General features: G+C 37.9%; 1 protein-coding gene across 1 annotated transcript in view; it reads left to right on the top strand.

Moving 5' to 3' along the window:
- The first annotated feature begins 2116 nt into the window (after positions 1-2116).
- LOC115345977 (bifunctional heparan sulfate N-deacetylase/N-sulfotransferase 3) overlaps positions 2117-21721 on the top strand; it is a 336206-nt gene continuing 316601 nt past the window's right edge. The window contains exon 1 of the mRNA XM_030025568.1: positions 2117-2151. The gene's annotated coding sequence lies outside the window, so the exon portion shown is untranslated. The remainder of the gene's footprint in view (positions 2152-21721) is intronic.

Raw genomic sequence — 21721 nt, 5'->3', positions numbered from 1 at the left:
CCAGAGCTGTGCAGGAGGAAATTAAGTAAACAGTCATTCCAGCCATATAGCTAAGTAATGGGAAATGTTCTTCCTGCTAATTTACACATGCAAATTAGATCAGGCTCTTGTATCAATAAATCCATACAGCCTAATGAATTCCTTGGGTGGAATTCAGATATGGCTAACTGCAAGCTGAGTTTGTGCGGAAGAAAACAGTCTGTACCTTACTTTCGATGGATGTTTCAAATCATGTCCTGAAACGCAGTGTTGTCATTAAATGGATAGGGGTGTTATCATCACAAAATTCACTTAGCATTGTAGTAAACACTTTATTTCTAGTAATCCCTAAATGTTCAGCGATTACTTGAAATGTGAAGCATCCTTATTTTTTCCTGTTACTTTCTGACCTGAGCAATCATGTCAGTTTTCCCACAAGTAGCTGTCTCAGTCAACAGCTGTGGCATTTTCTCCAGATGCCTGTACATGATAATTCACTTCGCTACTTTACCTTTCCTTTCCTTCAGTACAGGCACACCACCGGATGGCTGCAGGCAATATGGAGCTGTCATTCGTATCCCTTCCTTTTTGCTGCCTTGAGTGAACTCTGGTTTACAAACCTGAACAATCATTCCATTCAAAAATTATTCTAATGACAAAGACTTAATGGAGTTGTAATTTTCTAGGGTATATCTGATTTATATATAAGAGAAAAAATATTTGCTCAAGTAATTGTTATTGTCTTAGTTAACACTCACCATCTTGCCATCACCCTTAGTGACGTACAAGCAGTTAATATCTTAAATATGGCTATGGATGCCTAATAATAAGTTCATGCTTCAAAAAGTACTGCATTGATCACTACAAATATAAAGTGACGCACTCCTTGTTTTGTGAGAAAGTCATAGTGACATTTTATGTGTTTTATATAATAGATCACACTTAGAACGAATTGAACAAGATTTGTCCCTTTATTGGGTAATAGAGCTTTCTTTGTCTAGTTCCTTTTAGTGACACAGAAAGTAAGCTTGGGTCATCTCAGCTGGTAACCTCACCCAAGAATGCAGGATATATTGATCTAATTATATGAAAAACATTATCTACAAAGAGATGCTTTAGATTACAGATGCCTTGAATTTTCTATGTAGTAGTAAAATTAATGATCATTTAATATTTGAATTAAGTTAGAAATTTTTCCCCTGAGAAATGAAATTTACCCAAATGATATTGCCAAAAATCTTTTACAGGTATATGGCCGTGTAGCTATCGTGCCCAACAAAAATCTGGATGTTACCCTGGTTATTAATGTATCTGAAACCAAGTGTGAAGCCCATAGGGTGTGACCAATTTGTCTGTTACTCTTTAATTTCCTCATAGCTATAAGCCCTTTGATCCACAAACAGAATTTAAAGAGTGAATATAACTGTGTGCTGAATTTCTACATGGGGCATAATGGATTAAAAAAATACAGAGCTGCCAATTATGGACAAATTCATCAAATTGAATATATGCTGCTTCTGCTTTACATGAAGAAGAAATCTTCTAAAGTTTGGGATGATTGATATTGATACAACAAGTGTAGTGTAAGCTGACTCTCAAAAAAGCCATTCTGCAGAAGTTTTTTTATAGTATTTAGGTATTCATTATCCATTTCACTTCTAAAATACTGGCCAAAACTACAAATGCCATAATGTTTATTAGAAGATTAATGTCAAGTTCTTAGTTTTCTCTTATCAGAGAGACTGATACCATAACTACTATCTAATACACTTTATTTTGTATTTATTGAAACACGGTATGATTCAGCCCACTTTTACATGCAAAATAGAAGAAAAATTTCATTCTAACCTTGCCATCTTGTACTACAGCCAAGTTACAATGTAACTCATACAAGTGCATGAAAGTTTTCATAGGTGTTATCGGCCTAGACTACCAAATGCCTCTTATTTTACTCATTTATATTGGCATGTCTGCATTTTAAATTTCGGCATATTCAGGTCACTCTACCTATACAGAAATTTTTTAGATCAATATGTTTGTGGTATTCTGCTGTCTGTGTGCAATACACATCATGCCTTTAATGACTTGGATTGTCTGTCTGCTTTTTCTTGGTTTTCAAGTTTCCTCATATGATCAGCATTCAAGTTAATCCAAACTGCGCATGACCACAAGGTAAGTAAATAAATGTATCTTCGTCTTAAATGGTGGTGTATGGATTGTCTCTGAGTAGTAATTTGCTTGGGGTTTTGAGTTGCTTTTTTTTAAATTCAGCATTTTATGCTATTTATCTGTCTTGGTTTGGTTTTTAAATATGAAATCACCATTCACCCTTGAAGCCACCTTCGCAGCTGTTGAAAAGTGCAAACTTCATCAGCATCATGCTAAAATTGATTTTACAAGCTGATATTCATGAAGATTTTTTTAATTGCTCATAAAGGCAGCATTCTCTCACAGGCTGAAATATGAGGAAAGATAACAGTACTTGGCCCACAAATAAAAACACCAAAGATCACAATGGTTTCTGTAAAATCTTGAAAGAAAGCTTAACTAGCAACTGGCCTAGTGAAAAATGCACAGTTTTATAATGTAACCTTTGAGTTCAAAGGAACAGGGCTCCTTTGTTGGTACTTGATGATCAGTGTGGTCAAGGAAGATGGATTGTTTTATTGCAGATAGCTGTTCACAATCAATGTTTCTAAATCAACCTAAAGGCATAAAGGGAAGGAAAACATCAAGTTAGAAATGGTATGATAAAACATTGTAAGAATAGCTGGGTCTATGGAAAAAGAAAAAGAAAAAGTTTTTAATGGCAAACCTTGCAGAAAATTTTTGTCTGTATCAGGATACAAATGTTGTAGCTTGCAAAATTACATATTTTGTATATTTTAAAGTGTTCCTGTAAGTCTTTTTAGGGTGAATTTTAAGAACTACGAGAAGATCACTCCCAAGGTCTTTTAAGTAGCCGATTCCTGTCCTTTTGGACATACCTTCTTTTCCTTTATTGAGACGTTTGAAGGGATCCAGCGTTCTTTAAAAAAAAACACAAAACCCCCACCTTTCTCCTAAATATACTTATCATAGAGAGAAAAGCAGCCGTATTTTAGTTCCCTTTGGAAAAAAAATCAGTCTCATAAGAAAATGGAAGAAAGCATTAAAAGAGCCACAGAGCAGGTCTGAATCTCTGCCAGCTCTGGAGATGTTTGGCCCCTCATCAGAAAACGTGTCCTGTGTTTAACCTACTTTCAGTATTCCAGGAAATGTTTTGAGAGTTATAAGGGATAACGCAGGAGTAGCAAGATTAACTGTGTGAAGCATAGGCGGAATAACAGCAGTCTTAATAGGAAAAAACTTGTACCTGTCAGCCACCTGAGAGCAGAAATAGTTCAAAGCTCTAAATCATCATCACGGCATAATAAATCTGTTATGTATTAAATGTATTTACTGAAAGTAAGTAGTATAGGAAGAAACTTTGCAAAAGGACTGGTAACTCAGGTACACTGAATTTCTACCTGAGTCAGTGGCAAGTGCTACTGTGTTCTTAGGATTCCTGTTCACTCATTTTTAATAGACCCATATTTGTATTAGTATAAAATAGCTGTAAGGGTTGTGGTGTTGTGGCAGGCAAATCTGGCCTGTAAATCATGGAAGTAGAAAGAAGTAGGCTGAGTTATATTTGTTGAATAGAAATTTGTGTTGCATGTGAGACTTTTATGGTCCATGTAGTCCTTTCTTGTCCTCTATATATTTTGGACTCTTAAAGAAATGATGCATCAGCACTCATCTTTCCTTAAAACCAAATGTATTGAGTCTTTACCTCACACAGTAGCACACTGTCATCTTCTGTATGGTTCTAATATCACGGTGCATAAGTTTTCTTCAATCATAACATCCCTGAGAATATTTGCAAAGAAATTGGTGAGCTATTTTCAACTGTTCATTCTGTGCTTTAAAAGTTAGAAGGATAGGTTTGAATGAATGTACTCTTGACTGGTAAAATCTCTGCTCAGGATTATTATTTCCAAATCCCTGGAAGATGAGGCAGTCAGGTGTCCATCTATCCGCTTGCCTAAAAGCCGTCATCTGCAGTTCAGGCAGTCAGAATGGGTTAGCCACCTGAAAACAGCTGGTGATACACCCACATCTCATGTCCTGGAAATGCGGGGCGCTAAGAGCTGCAACCACTGGAAAAGTCCAGCAAGATGCCATTTGAAATCTGCAGCTTCTAGCGGGTTAGTAGATGAGTAGTGTGAGACGCATCCATTAAATTCTACTTGGGTACATTTAAACAAGTGTTTCAAGAGAAAGGTGAGAAAGGAGAGGGACAGTTGAGGTACAAAGGGAAACAGCCTCAACTGTTACAAATTACCTGAATGTGTAGCCTGCCCCTGCAGTCTAACAGAATTTGATTTATAAGAAGAACAGTGAAAGACGGCAAAAGGGGCATTCAGCAATTTCTATGAAGTGAAACAGTCATGCCTTTTCACAAGCTTTATGGTATCTATGAGATTTTAAACTATTTTCTAAATTAATTTCAACTCTAGGCTAATGTTAAGAGACAGATTCAGGGAGGGGGGATGGCACGGAGGGTTACACTCTATATATCTTTACAGTCTTGAATGAGACTTAGGTTGTTTTTCTCCTCTATTCCCAGCTAGCTTCATGTGCATTCTCAGCTGAGTAGCCTGCTTGATTATAGACTTTATGATTAAATGACTGAGCCTTACTGTGAGGGTTATTTTGTATTTTTGCGGCTGTTTGAACATGGCACTAGCAAACAGTCTGCCTCCTGCAGTGGCACTGAAGGCTGGAGTGTTATTTTAAATGCGTAAAGATAGACCCTGCAGTGCAGTTACATACGCACAGAGAGTAGAAAAGCCATGTAAACCCTGATGCACTGCATTAAAGGAACACAGGGACAGCTCTGACTTATTCTTAACTTTTCCAAGGGGAAGAATATGGAAAACATAGCCAAATATTAGTGTAGTAATGCACAGTTCTTTATCAGGATAAATTTCTAGACACTTGGGAGTTTTCCATAGGAGGAAGTGGTGAAAACATCCATTTATTAAATGGCTTGTTTTCGGGGACATACACAAGCCCAGCTTCAGCACCCTCCTGTGCCTGAAGAAATGTAATCCTACTTTTTTTGACCTTTTATCATCACCAGCCTAAAAGGTACTTAGTCTGGAGTGCTGACAAATGAATTATGAGATTTTCATTTTTTTCTCCTCATGCTCCCTACACTTTAAACATCCACTAGCGCAACAGATGAAAGTCTGACATCTCATTTCCAGTCTAAGGACTTATCTTCTGTGTCCTCCTAGATAAATAAAGAGAAAGACATTGAGTAAGGTTGTTGATACTTCTGTAAACTAGGTACAGCTGCCTGTGACAAAGCAGTATATCTATTTTAGCTGAAATAATCTGGAGGATGGAATCACAGCTGAGAGGAACATACTGTGGAAAAAGTGGGAGGTTAGAAAATCATATATTTTGGTAGCGAGGAGGTAAGTGGCTGAAATCAGGTGAGATTTCCTTGTGAATAACTAAGTATTAAGGAAGTGTTCTTGATGAAGAGTGAAAAGCAATAGACATTACAGTAGTACAGAAGGGCTAACTTGTTGACTTTGGCACGATGCCGAGCTAGAAGGCTAAGAACTGAAGAGCATAGAATTGTGTCCTCTGCCTCCCTTACCTTGGAGCCACTAAGTTGGGACCAGTAAGGCGTTTGGCTGCTGAAGAGCCTGTAGCACACAACTCTCTCCAGGAATGACAGCCACAAAGCTCGATGTGAAGACCTTGGCTGTGTTTCTGGCAGAGCTCTGATGGTTTTTTTTTCTGGAAAGAGGAAGGCTTTAAAGTGTTTACCTGGCCAGTGTGAAATCTGTTGGGGTTTTTTTTCATGTGGTTGTATCATCCGTTACCTTAAGCAGTTCTTTTCCTCTTCTGTTGCTTACTGTCCTGAAGTATTGATAAACAGCAACCACATCTCATCTCTCTCTGTGAGACTAAATAAAACTAGTTTCTTCTTGTATCTTAGAGACCTTGTCCTTCTGCTCATCTTGGTAGCCTTTCTTTGATCCTGTTGCTGTCTGAATTCACCTCATCAGCCTTTGAGAAATCTTGTTACAATAGTACTCAACTGTTGCTGTGACAAAAATCAAGCATGGGAAAACTGAAGTTGAAAGCTCTCGCTTCAAGCATTTGCAATGTGTGATTAATTTGGAGAGCTCTCCTTGTACTCGTTCTTTGTTATTCGGTTCCATGCAATTATTTAAACACTGAACTAACTACAATAATCCATTTTAAAGAATCCAGTGTACAAGTGTGCAATCTCCAAACATTTCTCTGTGGTTGACTAGTAGTTGATTTCTCTTATATTCCTGCATAGCCACCTGGGATTCTTTTAACAGTGCCTGAAAGTAATTGAGGCATACTAAGTGTTACAGGGGACACTCGTCCATAGGTTTTCTTAATTGCTATTCATTGTTACTCTACAGAGTTTTAGGAGAGCAGAAAAAAATACCGTAATCCCCTTGATTTACCTCATTTTCCAGAGTGTTCAGTTTAACCATTTCACATTAACAGAAGCACTTCTAGTCCACATCTTAAATTGGTGTTGGTCTTGTATTTCAGTTTTCTCCTTATGCAGGAACGCTACTTACGTAGCATTTTTAGTGTTCCTTAGTAACAAAACTGTACTGCTGTGTTCTAGCAAAGCACACAGATTAACTTTGCAGATGTTGATGTTTAAGGTTTGTATTTTTTGAGTGTTATTTCAGTTCCTGCTCCCGATTAGAACACAAAAATCCCTTTTTAATGTGCATCCTAACAGGAAGTTGTTCATTCATATACATACCTATTTTTTTCATTTTTACTTGGTCCTTCTGCAGTACTTTGATAGCTTAGATACTCTGCAGTATGCCCTCACCAAAAATATCAGATTAAGCAACAGGGAAGGGATTTTTGAGTGGATTTTTTAAGGAGGGAAGGGGGTTTTAAGTGGATTCCCACTGATTGACCTGCTCTCAGAACCAAAGACATGAGGCGTGATGTGGTTGGGAGGAAATGGAAAAGACCCTCTCTATGAGATAAAAGTAGGGGAGGCAGGATGAATTGTACAGGAGTGTATAAAACATATTTCCACTGAAGGTGAACAAAATAGGAATAATAATAAAAAGACTGCAGCTAATATCGGGCTCAGGCTTCTTTTCATTGATCTGGAAGTCAGTGTTCTTCATTATATTAAGTCAGACCAGTATTAAGGACGTGGGGGATTTGCATGTTCATGTTGGTTTTATGGGTCTGTGGCTTTTTTATTAATAACATTAACTGGTTTATCTAAATATTGTGTGTTTTGTTGTGTTCCTTTTTTTCTAACAATTATTTTTCCACAAGTGGGTGAATGGAAAAAAAACTTCTTGAGAACCAGAAAAATGTTCTAAAAATTTAAATATAAAAAATCAAATATTTTAAATATTCCAAAAAACTTTTGAAAAGATATTTTCAGATATGTATTATAAAAGGCACACAGGTGACATTTAGAGAAAATACACTGGAGGGACTTAAATCTGAATTGTGAGTGATTTTTGAATACTGATAGCATTTACTCTTTCACTGTATCAGTAAATATGGGATATTTTTTTTTTTTCTGTATTTTAGCTATTTCTTGTTTGCTCCACTACTGTCTGCTATCTTTTCCTCATACTTGTTAAAATAAAGATGACATTAAGCATTGTACCTATTGCTGGTTGGTTGCCTAGCTAGCCAAAACTTTAATTTTATCTCAAATCCCTGTTCCGGAATGTATGGGACCAGCAGTACTAAATTCCTCTCTGTTGATCCAACCATATACAAGCTTAATTGTCTTTATTAAAACTGTAAGTATTTCATATAATGTGAGGGTAAACAGAAAGTCTATCACTTTCCTTGTACGGCCCAGATTCTCCTGCAAATAAAACAATTGTTATAGGTACTGATTACAATTTTCAGTTTAAAAAAAAAAAAAAAAAAGAAGTAAAACAGTGATGCTTTGCTATTGCTGCTGACAATATAGAAAAAGCTGGGTTAAGTACAATCTCCATGATGTAGCCAAATATATTGGAGTGAGAGAGACCAGCCAAGAAAAAAATAGTTACCCTGAGGGAGAATAGTACTGGATTAAAATCTAGATAAAGGGGAAAAAAACAAAACCCTTAAGGTTAGCTATTTTATTTCCACCTATAAAATATAACCCCGAAATGTTTCTTTTTACCACAGCATAACAGATTTTTATCTTTTCTCAACCTGCAGTAAAATACACAGTTTAAAAAAATACAAGTCTTGCTTCTGTCCTTGAAAACTTTCATAAGTACAGATAATAGTTGTTTGTTTACATTGAACATAAACTTTACATTGCACATTATTTTTTTTCTTTCTCTGAGCACTGAATTTTTTAAGTCTATATACACTGAATTCTAGTTTTGACCCTACATTTTAATATTTTATACTGAGGACAGGGAGTACAAAGAGAATGGAAAAGAAGCAGACACAGGAAATTAATTTAATAGCAGAAAGACATATTCCATTGAGAAAGCTATGTTAAGATTACATGATTTGCATAATTAAGTGCTGAAAAGTCATGAACTATGAAATTCAACATTTCAGACAATTCTTATTCTTTCTTCTTTACATATCTATTACTGTTAAGTCTTTATAAGATTTTAAATGTTAAAAATGCACAGGTTTTAATTAGAATTTTTGCTGCATGTACACATCTAGACTTTCTTGATCAAACTGTTGTCAGAGCAGCAAAGCAAAAGAGAAAAAAGGGGTTTGAGTACAAAGCACCTTTCCTCTGTATTTTAAATATATATTTATGTGTTTTAACCACAGATTCATTCAGTTAACTACAAAACAGAGCACTCTGGAAATACCGGCATTAATGATTTTATGGATTTAATGCCCAGCTCATCTACTTCTTCTGCTCTAACCATCATTGCTTCTTTTCTGAAATCTTCCTATGACTTTTAGATGTAGTGGTGGCCGTTTCTGTCTTCAACTGGGGCTGTTTCAGCTCTATTGTCATTGTCTATGACTGACAACCTCTTCAAAACCTCTCTTCAAACCGATGATTTGGACCTTCTTGTTTGCTGATGCCCCAGCACTGCAGTCATGCCTACTGTCACAAAGCCTGAAGAACTGATCTCAAAAGTCTCTTGTGGTTTATAGTTGGAATAAAAATATATTTTTTGCCTTTTTCATGCAGGAATGGCGGGTGCATACCAGCCATGTCTGTTCATTGTGGTCTTTAATTTAGAACATCTGATCCCCTAAGCATTTTCTACAGTATTGCAGTGAGCTTGACCTACAAAGTAGCTTTGTTATACTGAAGGAGCGTAGAACCCTTAACAATTCACATCTATTTTTCCTCAGATGTTCTGCAGGAGTTTAAAAGGTCTTCTTCTATGTCTGGTTTTGCTCTTAACCGAGCCATACATTTCTGAGCCTATCTAAGAGCACTTGCCTGATATTCATTTATAAAACAGTGACTGAATGCACAGTCCTTGGAGAAGAGACCCACCACGAGCACGGTTGTTCTTTTTTGCTATCGTCCTAGCAATTTTGCTTTTTATTGTAAAGTGGAGCAGCTTATAGGAAAAAAAGCTGAAAGTAAAGCTATTTTACAATGAAGCATAGCCCAGTGGTGGAAACACTTTTCTGGAAAAGAGGTACTGTAGTCCTGAACCAGGTCTCCTGACTCTGCGATGAGACTATCATCAGCATGCTGTTGATAAAGGGGATGGAAGCGGAGAGAAGTGCAGAGTGCCTCATTCTCCTCTGGCAGCTGTGTTTTGAATGAAAATGGGCACTCCTTCTTCCACTATATTTTCTGAAGCCTTTTAGGCTAAAATGATTTAAACTCATGACTAGTTAGTCATTAGTTCTGGGAAGCCATCTGAGCCATCTCACAATCCTGTACCTCAACTCTACTGCAAGGAGTCTTCACCGGGTGGGGGGGAAACTGTTGGAAATCCAGCAAGTACACTTCCAGATCTAACTCACTGCTTTTAAGTAATACATTTTGGCTGTCAACCAAGGGGATTTTATGCTGTCATTCTCTTCAAAGTTACCTGACTTGCGCCATCTCTCACTAAACAGTCCTAGAACAGGATCCATCAGCAGGCCTCGTATTAATTTAATGGTACACAACAAATTAGTGGAATTGACTACCACATTTGTCTATGTTCTGGGCCTGACAAAATTCAAGTCATGGATTTTCAGTTTCAGGTAACAAACGGGATCACCACTCGATCAGTGACCTGTAAGGAAAGTATTGCTTCAGCTCTAGTTAGTCTAGTCTTAGCTAAATTGACCACAGACTTTCAGTGACTGATGCTTACTAATGTTGACATTCATACCTCAGCTGATTTGCAGTAGCTGAATTTCTAAAAGACAGCACCATCAGAATCAGACCTACAGAGGGGCTTGCAGGCTAAAAGCTTGTCCTTTTCCCCAATTATATCAGCTGATCTAGGAAAGTGTATTACTTTTCCCTGCAAATCTTGTTTCATTTGAAAAAGAAGCTGTTAAAAAAAGTAATGGAAGCACAGAGGGGATTTTGTGGGACCCTTAATCATCGTAGCCAGAATTCTTTCTGCAGTATTCTGCTGAGTTTTTTCAGCTATTGAACAATATATTTTGATAATAAAAATATTGCGTACAGGAATACATATTTATCTGCAAATTTAACAAGATGTGAATATATACCTCTTGCTGCAGGCCAAAGTAAATTTGTAAGTTATTATGTGAGATTTTTTTGTGTGTGTGTAAAATGTTCGGTATTAACTACTAGGCAATTTTCTTTCTTTTCTTGGCTGTAAAATCTCATAACAGGAAAAAATGCAACATTAATAATACTACAACAAAGGGAATCATATTTATGACTAGAGGAGAACACTGGCTAACTTCCTGGCAGGTAACATTTTACAGCTTATGTTGACAAGTATATCTTTATTTATGACTAGGATCATAGAACACCAGGAAGCTTGTCAATAAAGGATCCTATAACGGTGTGAAAGAAAAATTCTTCATAAACAACTTTTTGCAAACTTAGTTTAACTGGATGATGCCTTGATAATTTTTGTAATGGATGGTGACATTGGCATGAATAAGATTTATTACGTTAGTCAAATGAAAGTGCATGTGCTGAATGCACAAGTTCAACCATCGGTACCTGCACAACAAACCTAATTAAATGGTGTGTCACTGAAGATGATTTAAATGAAAAGATAATGAAGCAAATCACATGAAAAGTGTTTAACAAAATTTATTCCAAAAGAATCAGAAAGGTTATTATAATTAGAGAAGTAGTCCTCCATGTTAATAATCTTTTTTAAACTGTCTCATTAAAATCCCAAGCAGAAATGGACATGTATATTTATGGCTGAATTTTGAAGGAAAGTTTCAGGTCTACATAGAAATTTATGGCTTGTGGCTGTTTCTGTGTCTGAAGTAGGTGAGCCCTTTATTCATGAAAATAGAGTCCTATTGAGCCATCATTAAGTCATTGAGGTCAGGAAAGTTTTTAATCAGGTATCTTACATCAAAACAAAAAACAGTGAGGAAAATGGTTCATGAAATTATTAGATAGTAACATCAGTGGGGTATGAACAACAAAATTATATTCAGCGTTTTACTAGGTAAGGGAGTAACTATAAGAGTTTTCACTAGATACCTAATAGGTTAGTAACCTTGGGATTTTTAGGTCATATGGAAAGTAAAACTACACTGGTCAAAATACTTTGATTAACAAGCCAATAGTTAGGCAAATATATATTTTATTCTTATGGGTTCATAAAGAATATGTGTGTATATTCAACATGTATCATTAATAGGTTCCATCAGTGGTGCTCCATATGCAGCAATGGGAGTGAAGAGGAGGAATGAGGAACCCCTCAATTCCCCTCTGGAATTCACCCATACAGTTGGTTATGAAATTGCAAGTGTCCCTTTGTGACAAAATGAGCACAGGTAGAAAACTGACAGAGCCTGGATTGCATCCTAGGAACACAGATGTGTGAAGAAAAGAACTAGAACAACTTTCCTCTACAAACTGAAGGAGTCTGAGTTCTGACTTTAAGTTTAAACTTGAATCTATGGACTGCAATCAAGGACATCACTGAGCGTACGGTGGGTTGCCAGGCTAGTGCAGAAGTACTGAGGACTGGGTTGATATTTACTCACATTCTCATATAATAGCTCATTTTGAGAAGGCTTTCAGACGGGGCCATTGCTTCCCTAATTCTTCTCCAGCCTCCTGCCTACCCCCCTTTCAGACCAGAAGCATTTGTATTCCTAGCTGTGAGTTTTTGGAAGCAGTACAATTATGTTGCTGCTAACCACCCAACCAAGGATCTGTAGCACCACTGGGAACATACCAAATCCCTCCGGAATTTCCCAGCATTGCAATGAACGTTCACACACATCATCTAGCACAAAGTTTCTGGAATATTCCTCCAAATGTCATGCCACCCATGGAAAAATATTTTGGGGATGCCAAAACTTGCCATACCACCTTCCTACTCTCATTTTTAATGCTCTTATCTTTCTCCACCTCTTTCTAGGATCTTTCTTCTGCAGGGGGAACAGCACTTTCTCTCTCCTATGAAGCTTTCCAATAGAATTTAGAGCAACTATGTTGCAGATAAGAACGTAAAATAATTCCTACCACCAATTAGAAAAGAAAACTGGCATTGTTATTGAGACACCTGTCAATACTTCATTCAGAGCAGTAACAAGGTGTGAAAGAAAAGGCCGTTAACAACAACGAAAGAGCAAAAAAAAAAAAAAGAAATAGAGAAGAAAAAAAGAAAGAATTGGAAACCACCTCTGAGCAAAGAAAGTCTTCTGTTTTTCATATTTCACCATGTTGTTTGCTCAGCGAAAGAGACATTTGGCAATGAAGCGATTCTCACCAGGCTCTGTATTGCAGGTGTTTAATTGCCTAGGACAATCACTTGTGTGTGAAATAAGACACTAAATGGCACTGGAGCTTCAGTCAGTTTCTCCAAATGCAGAATGAAATTTATTATTAGGCCCAAAGGTAGCTAAAAGTGCTTTCTGAAGGAAATTTTAAATGATCCTCTGATTAATATCCCATAATTGAAGGTTACCATGTAACCCATTCCATTATGCTGTGGGAGGAGAAAAGACTAACTGCCAATTATCTGTTTGTTAGCTGTATTAAACTCCAAGTGACAGACATGGTACTGAGCCATGAATTTCAGAACTAGGGTTTGAAGTCACCCCCTCTGCTTTGTGTGTAGACGTTTGAGAGATTTCTTCAGCCCATGATTGAAAGAGATCATTGTACCTTTTGGATTGGAGCTCATTTCCAGATTTAACTACTTTTTCCCCAGTGAAGTCCCTCGCCACCTCTGCCCTCCCAGACACACATATGAGTTTAGGCCATTTGTCCAGTTCAAACTTATTTATTTTAGGTTTTTATTTTGGGTCTATCTCAACTGCATTGCTATTTTCAGACACTGCTGCAATGCTAGTCTTCGTTATTGCTCCTCTGCAGTGACTTACAGTGGATAGTACAGTCATACACTGTCTTTAAAGTGTTATGTGCAAGTTGTGTCATGAGGTGAAAGCAAAGTAACTTCAGTGAAGGAAACCTATATAGATACTTTGAACATCATCACTTAGATTAAGGTAGCAATTCACTAACAATTGTAGCATGTACAGCAGGGACTTGCAATTAATATTAACTGTTGATGGATACTTTCTGAAATACATGCTTTTTAAGCAGATTTCTATCATGTTTATCCTTTCTGTGCTTTCCTGGATGAAGTGAGATGGTACAGTGGTGTTTAATGAGATCACAGTCATGTGTGAAGTGTGACCTGTTGGTTGGCAGAAGGCCAATACTTAAGAATAAATCCTGGTAGGTGGCTTAGTTTTTAAAATAAGGTTTCATCTCCACAAAGATTCTGAGATCTATCAGTGAAAAAGCCAGGAGAGAGAAATTGCAATGCACCCATCTGAAATTTAATCAAGAAGTTAAACTTACTCTAACAAACATAAAAGCTTAAGTTGTAACAAAGGTACAGCTTTATATGTATTTGGTGAAAATTAATAGGGTACTGGAAAACCTATATTCTTAACAATTTTGTGTTGAACTTTTGTTGACTTATCTAACTCAATACATTAATATTTAGCCAATAATTAATCCATCAGAAGTGCTATAATGTATGATTATTTCCAAGCAGAGCTTCAAATTGAATGCTTGTACATTTTTTTTACTCATTTCATAATTGCAAACAATAAAGAAAAAAACGAAAAGGTTCTTTGCGAGCAGCGCATTTGAAGTCACTGTAACTTCTAGTTCTGATCTTTGCAGAAATACTGCCACTTTATATGAAAGCCTCTTTCTCTCTGATCAGGGATGAACACTGAGAATTTTAAAACTTGGCTCTACTCACAGTATTTTTTTCCCCTTTAAAATGTTGCAGGTTTTTTTTAAAAGGACTGTCTTCTCAGAGAGTTGCATCAATTCCAACTGCTGTCTTCTGCCAGGACATGCCAGAAGGCTCCTAATGAAATCTGCCTTAGGTTTTAGTTTCTTAAATCTCTCCTTTCACAGGTGATAGAATAAGAACACCAGAATCTGAGACTCGTGACTGTAGAGTGATCTAAAGTGTCCAAGACATCTTCTCACTGTTTCTTCTCCATTTCACTTGCTTCACTGGTAGCTGGCTCAGTATCAGGAGATACCTTTATAGTGTCCCTCTATTTACTGAGGTGCCCAAATATTCCTGTAGCTTAACTACTGATACAAAATTTTGAGCACAAAAAGGTATGTGTCTATTGGCTTTGTGACAGCACCCGAAAAAAGTCAGGTCACTGTGCTGTGGATTTCCTGTGCCTTTGGGGAAATCTTATGGCAGTCTTTAGTGAACAGTGCAGGCTTCTGTGGTTAGTCCTCTCCATGTTGCATTCAGTTTTCTTGTATTTGTGATCTCTTCCTGAAATGCAATCAGTCACATGAAATATGTTCCATCTTTTGTTCTGTAGTGTAAACACAGTTTTTATCTCAGTCAATATGCTTTCAAATTAGAAATTACGTTGAGTACCAATCTTTGCTATGGTTTTTAGAAAAGTAAATTGCACGGAAAACTGTTGAATTTGCACATATTACATGTGCCACCTCTTCTGCAGATAAATCTCCCTGGAGTAATGTGCTCTTATCAAAAGGAAAAGTTGTTGTTATATTCCTTTGATACCACTTTTAGATTTATGGTTAGAAAACAGTGTTTGTACTAAAGAAATACTGACAAGATCTTTTCTTATGCCCATGAAGAGTTGGACAAAGTGTTAACATAAAGCTAAATGAATGGGTCTAACTCTGTAAGATGAATCTGTTGAAGAACACAACTCTGCAGTTTGTGGTTAACGGGAAGCTTAGCTGAATCCAAGGGGGGATGCGAATAACTTTGTAAGCAAAGTGACATGATTCCATCTGCCCGATTTGGGTGACTCCCAAGCTGAGGTAATCTTTCTCTCGGTTGTCTGTTACAAACAAAACATGGACATTTTCAAGGACACAAGTGGCTGGAACAGTTCGTCCTTGTGCAGGCTGGCTGAGAGCTGGCAAGTCCTGCAGCCCAAATGCCCCAAACCACAGCCTGGGAGCGTTGGTTCAGACCCTGACTCAGGAGGGAAGAGTGCCATCTGCTGAAGTAGAGAGTCCAGTTTTCCTCCCTTTTTGATCTCTTATCCACATGCTGAGCAAGACTAACTGTCCTGGTAGGACTGCAAATTGAAAGGTCAAAACAGAATGTGGCATGGCTACAGGAAACAGTAGCTCAGCCTGCAGAAAAATCTGCCTAATCCAGGGAGACATGAACTGAGTGTTTTTAGTATTGCTCCTTCTTTTCTCCTCAAGGCTGTTAAAGTTGGAAAGTGTTATTTTGTTTTGTTTCATCTATGCCTAGGAGAGTAGGTTGGAACTTTGATAGAGCATGTTCCAGTTTGTTCTTAATATATAGCAGATAAAGAGAAAATAATGCATCCATGCATAAAAATCACTTTATGCCAAGATTGCATTCGAGAGCATCTGGGAAATTTTGAAAGCTTTATTATGGAGTGATGAGGTCTATTATGTGAAACACAAAGAATATATAGTAAATTACCTTGTCAATCTTGCTTCCTCGCTTTCCCTCATCTCTGTTGCTTTTCCCTTTCTCTTACTTAAGCTGCCCAATACAACTTTGCACTTACTCTTCAGAGGAAAAGTGAGTACATCTGTCCTTTTCCCTTGGTGCTAAGATTAATACTGTACTGTCAACATGTTGTCTACCTCCCTAGGCTGATCCAGCCATTTCAGCGAGAAAGGAGACTTGCCTTGAGGGTTTTTTTTCAATGCTTTCAAAAGGCAATTGATATGATCTAGTACACTGAGAGAAGAGCTGTGTTACTACCATGGATACAATTCCCACTGCGTCCAGCAGAGCTGCAAGTACAGTCCAGTCTCACAGAAATAGTAGTCTCTTCCCACTAAGAAAATTAGTTTATCTTGTAGCCAAAATGCTGTTTAAAAAAACCCAAATGCCTGTTGCTTTCTTCCTCTTTGTTACATAGCAGATTCCCGAGGAAGTAAAGAACCATCATCACTGGTCACTTAGATTAATTTGTAGTCTACATTTTTCCTAGCTTCTTTTTGCATTGACTTTCACTTCATGGAAAAAGACTAATCTTTCAACTTTTCTTCACCGTTTATTATTACAACTTTTTTTTTGCCTGACTGCATAGAAGCTTTATTGAAGGGTATTTATTATCAGAGGCGCAGTTATCATTTATTCAGATGGAAATGCTTTTCATCTAGAAACAATCTGCTTACATCTTTTGATGCAACTTAAATCATAAAATGCACAATATGAACAAGAAGATGCCTCCTTAATAATGACTAAGCATTGTATAACCTGCCCTAACCTAAGGAAAAAAAAAATGCAGTACTCTTTTTCAGCCTCAGTTAAATTTTAAGATTCTCTGCCTTTTTTGTATTAGGTACACAATGTATGTGTGGCTCTGCTGTGTTGCTGTTCCATAATCACCTTTTCTTCGTGATTAATATGGTCAACTTGTGTCAAAGATGATTCATCTGGGTATCGGTTTAGGCACCAAAGATAACTCATTTGCCTGTGGCTATGGACTGGACTTCTTTGATTTGCTGCTTTCTTCTTGTCATTAACTTTCTTGTAGATGGGTTATTAATAAAAGCAAAACATCTATCCGTCTCTGGTTACACCACTCTAGTTTTACATTATTATAACAACCAGCATTAGGGTAATCTGTTTAATATTTAGTGGGCTGTTTATTGATGCCTCCACAAGAAATCATTTTTGAGAGTTTATGGGACATCAAAGCCATTACTGATTTTGATATGTAGATTTTTTGTTACAAATGATGAGGAAATATTTCTCTCCATTTCTTGCTGTAGATGTTTCTTGTTTTAAGTACTTTCTGTAAGTCAAGATGCAATAAAGCCCAGAAATCGCATGCCCAAAAAGGGTTTTTTCTGAAGTATGAACTCGCATATAAGAAACTCTTAAAAACCTGCACCCCTGATATAAGCATTATAATTCATAAGAGACAGGGAGGAGATATTAGTATCCTGCCCCTAGCATAAATGTCAGGCTTGCTTTATACCACCACGATGGGCCTTCTTTTGGCTTTAAAATTCAGCACGGGGGATACATGGATTTGTACGACAGCAACTCAGGGCACAGGGAGAGAAGTCCTGGGCCTCCCAGAGCGAACTGCTCGGCTGTCAGAGCTGGGAGAGGAGGGGGGGGGAAAAAAAAATAAAAATCATCCTGTGCCTCAAGCTCTCAGGTCGGGCTTTGGGGAACCTTTTATGAAAGGAATTGCCGAGGGCGGCGGCGGGAGTGGCGCGCGGAGTGGCGCGCGGAGTGGCGCGAGGCCGCGGCGGTTGCTCCCCATCGCCTCACGGCGGCGCTGTCGGCGCCATCTTGGGGCGGCACCACAGTTGTGCCCGACGACCGCCTGGGGAGGTGCGGAGGAGGGTCAGTCAGCTGAGGGGAGGGCGAGGTGAGCGGACCCCCTCCTGCACTGAGAGAGGGAGTGAAACGGTCACTCTAGCTGTAGGGGTGATGAAAATGTTATCTGGACGTTTGCAAAGAGGGCAGAAATACGTGGGAGGTGAGTCCTGGTTGGAGACAGAGGTGAACTGAGAGAAGCCGATGAGTCTTAATTCTCACACCTGGCCTGTGAGGAGAGAACGCAGCAACAAGGTGCCTTTCGGCCATTGCCTCTTTGAAAAGGCACGACTGGTGACTGCTTTTTTCTGAACGGACCCAGCGCAAATGTTGTTGGGAGGTGGCAGAGACAAGATGCCCGTTTATATAATAGATAATGCTCCGGAGGGACGATCGATCAGGAGAGGGGCATGAACGATACCAGGACCCCGGAGGGAAAAGCAGGTGCTGTGGAGTACTTAATCAAGGAAAGGCAATAAAGCAAGCATGCCTTGGCCTCGTTAGCGCTGCCTTCTGAAGGTGAGAAGATAGAGCTCCTTTTCCCATTTCACGTGCTGTGGAGAGACAAGACAGAGCAGGGAGGTGCTGGCAAAGGCGGCGGCAGAGTGGGCTGATGTTGAAGGCTTTCCTGCGAGTGCTTGCGCTTGAAGGTTAGTGATAGTGATGAGCCCTTTACAGAGTAGTCATATAGAGGGGTTTGTGGCCTCACAGGACCACGGCTGAGTTATTAACGCATCTGGTTAACTTTACAATTTTGAATACTTACAGCTGTTTAAGTTAAGGAAAAGGAGGAAACTAGTTGAGGCTTGTGGCTAGTTTATAGGAATATAGAAAATGTCCAGGAGAAAAATACCTTCTTATCTGTAACTCTGTAGAAACTTGTGAAACTCGACCTGTCAGGTTTCTTGTCAGGGAAACTCTTTGTTTTGTTTTAGTTTTCCTTTGATGCATCAGGTATCGGTTTTTGTGTATGCTTGTTCTATGTAGGATTATAAAGCATGAATAGCCTTCTTAGTAGTTCAATTTAGAACTAAAGTCAGGAACTGTGCATTCTCTCTAGGACAGCAAAAACAACAACAAAGAATTTTGTTTTGACTTGCAACATATTTATTATTTTAATAGAGAATCCAGCTAAATTCCAAATCAACCTTACCATTGCTCTATAGATGTACTAGAATACTGCACTGTGTGGCCCAAATATTTAATGCAGTGTAGCAGAAATATTTACTGTGAGCTAAGTGCTGTTGTCATTATTCAGACAAAATATTGGAAGAACATAAATGTGAAATGTGTTTTAAAGAAGAGCAAATAACATGAATTTTTAATGGGATTTTCTTCTTGTGTGTGTGACAATCTCTGCCAAGATATGAACTACCAACGTTTTCTTGGGCAACCCGTGAGGCACACCATGTGCAGTCATTACTATTTTTAATGATTCTTATTTAAACTCTGAGAGATGCTATAAAGTTTGCCATCAGTATTCAGGAATACTTAAAAATAACTTTGGGAATATGTGTAGAACCTATAAACAACAGGAAACAAAAACCAAACCACCACCAAACAATCTGGTCTAAAACTTCTGTGCATTTGGGGGGGGGGGGGCGGGGCAGAAGGCATTGAGAATTACCAAAACTCAAGAAGACCTATCCTTCATGAAGAGTTTTCATATTAATGAGAGAAAGTGGTTCAGTCATATAAACAAAATGTGGGGCCAGCGTGTGCTGTAGAATGAGGTAAAAATTGAATGTAATCTTGTCCTGTCCAAAAATAAATGAATTTTTTTAATGTTCAAGGCTTTTTGGCTTGGACAAAATTTGACAGGTTTGTGAAAAGGGAAGAATGGAAATGAAACAAATTTCAAGAAGCTTGATACATTGGAATTGGAAGTATTTAGTTAATATTTATTGCGGAATCCTAAAGGCAGTGTCACACAGGATGTGGTTCTTTATAGGAAAATATTAAGCAGTAAATAGTTGTCATTGCCTGTGTCATTGACTCTAAGTAGAAGGATAAACATTTTAACCCAAGCAAACCTTGCTAGCCTGTGGTTCTGACACTGAAATTTAGCAATGGAAGGTTTTTTTGAAGACAAATAATGTTCCATAGAAGTTGGGAAATTTTTGAATTTGTTGCAGCTGAGTTTATAAAATCCTTCATTGAATTACTGGATAGTATTATTTTACTGATTAAAACTCATTTATTTCTATAGTGGTTAGTGCTGGGGCTGGTAAGTATCAGGTAAGGAGAGTATGAAGCACAATATGGGTGTTCAAACCTCCTACTAGCAAGAGCCTGACTGTATCAAACTTAATATGTTTTTCCAAATTGTGGGGGTTTTTTTCACGTGTTTATTTTTTTAAACAAAGATTGATCATCATGCACAGCTGACCTCTGTTGCACTGTCAGGGAGCCGGAGCAGGCAGTTTTCCTGCAGTGGGTCTTAGATGTTTAGTTGGAAAGAACTTTGTATTGACAATGTTTCTTCTGCCCAAACAAAAACTTTCACGTGTGTGGGTTTGGGTTTTAGTTGTATGGTTTGTGGGGGATTTTTTTGTTTCCTTTTGTGTTTTTAATTTGATCCAATACTGCTCACAATTTAGTATTGTGGTTTTTACATTTCATGCCACTGTAATTATCACCTGCTGGACACTAATCTCTTAAATATTAGTGTCAGAGCTCTTTCCTTAGAGTGTGGGAGGGTCAAGAGTACAGCGTGTTTGACAATTAGAAGCCTTTCAGCAATTCAGGACTCCTTCCATTTAAACATTACGGAGAAAAAAAGGTGCAGCCCCAACTTCCCCGCCGCCCCCACTTGGCGAAGAATAGTTTTCTTCTTTATGGAATGTTGCGCAGATCAGGATAAATCTCCCCGTGGCCTCCATCTTGAGTCATGCATGCATAAGTGCTGCTGTACTTGCTACTGCTACAGCAAGCTACTTTTCAGAGGTGGTCTGTGAAACCTGCAAGTATCAGCAAAGTTCAGCTGGAAGGTGATTAGCATACATCTTAACTCTGACCATTGTCCTAATGATGCCTAAAGCAGCAACAGCTTAAGACCTTTTTGAATTACAGCCTATTATTTAAATATTTACTGTGTCTGTCATGATTTATAATTTGGTATTGTGTTCATAAACATAATTGCCTTTAAAAAAAAATATTACAGGACTCAAGTCTTCTATTCCATTGCAAAAAGACTGCATAATGAGGCTTCCAGTTCCCTTGAAATGTGTTTATAAACTTTTGTTTCCTCGTGACAGCATGGTAGCAGAGCATTTGGCTTCCAGAATAGTGAAGAAAAAATATTTCTTGTGTGTGAAAGTCAAGCTGTATCTTTTATAAGCAAAGAGGGATAGATATTACTAAGGTTCAGACTTTTTTTGGAGAGTGGAGTCTGCATTAATACTGTCATGTGTGGTAATTTAAATAGGGTTTCACCATGGAATGTGAAGATGGCTGTTATGCAGTATTCCTATGTTTACTGCCTGATTTCTTGGTATGTACGTTGCCAGAGCCTTTGACAGGCTAGTATTTGTTTAAGTGGGCGACGTGAATTTTTAATGTCTATTTTCCATATTTACGTAATTATTGGTCAAGCAGCATGATTTAGAGGACAATTTAAAAAATCCATTTTTTCACACAAGTATTCATCTGAAAGCACTTTTATTTATTTCTTGAGAAAACTGATGTGTCAGTTCTGT

This window comes from Aquila chrysaetos, chromosome 1, assembly GCF_900496995.4.
Source record: "Aquila chrysaetos chrysaetos chromosome 1, bAquChr1.4, whole genome shotgun sequence".
Classification (NCBI taxonomy): Eukaryota; Metazoa; Chordata; class Aves; order Accipitriformes; family Accipitridae; genus Aquila; species Aquila chrysaetos.
The sequence above is the reverse complement of the archived record's forward strand: the minus strand, read 5'-3'. Positions and strand labels throughout refer to the sequence as shown.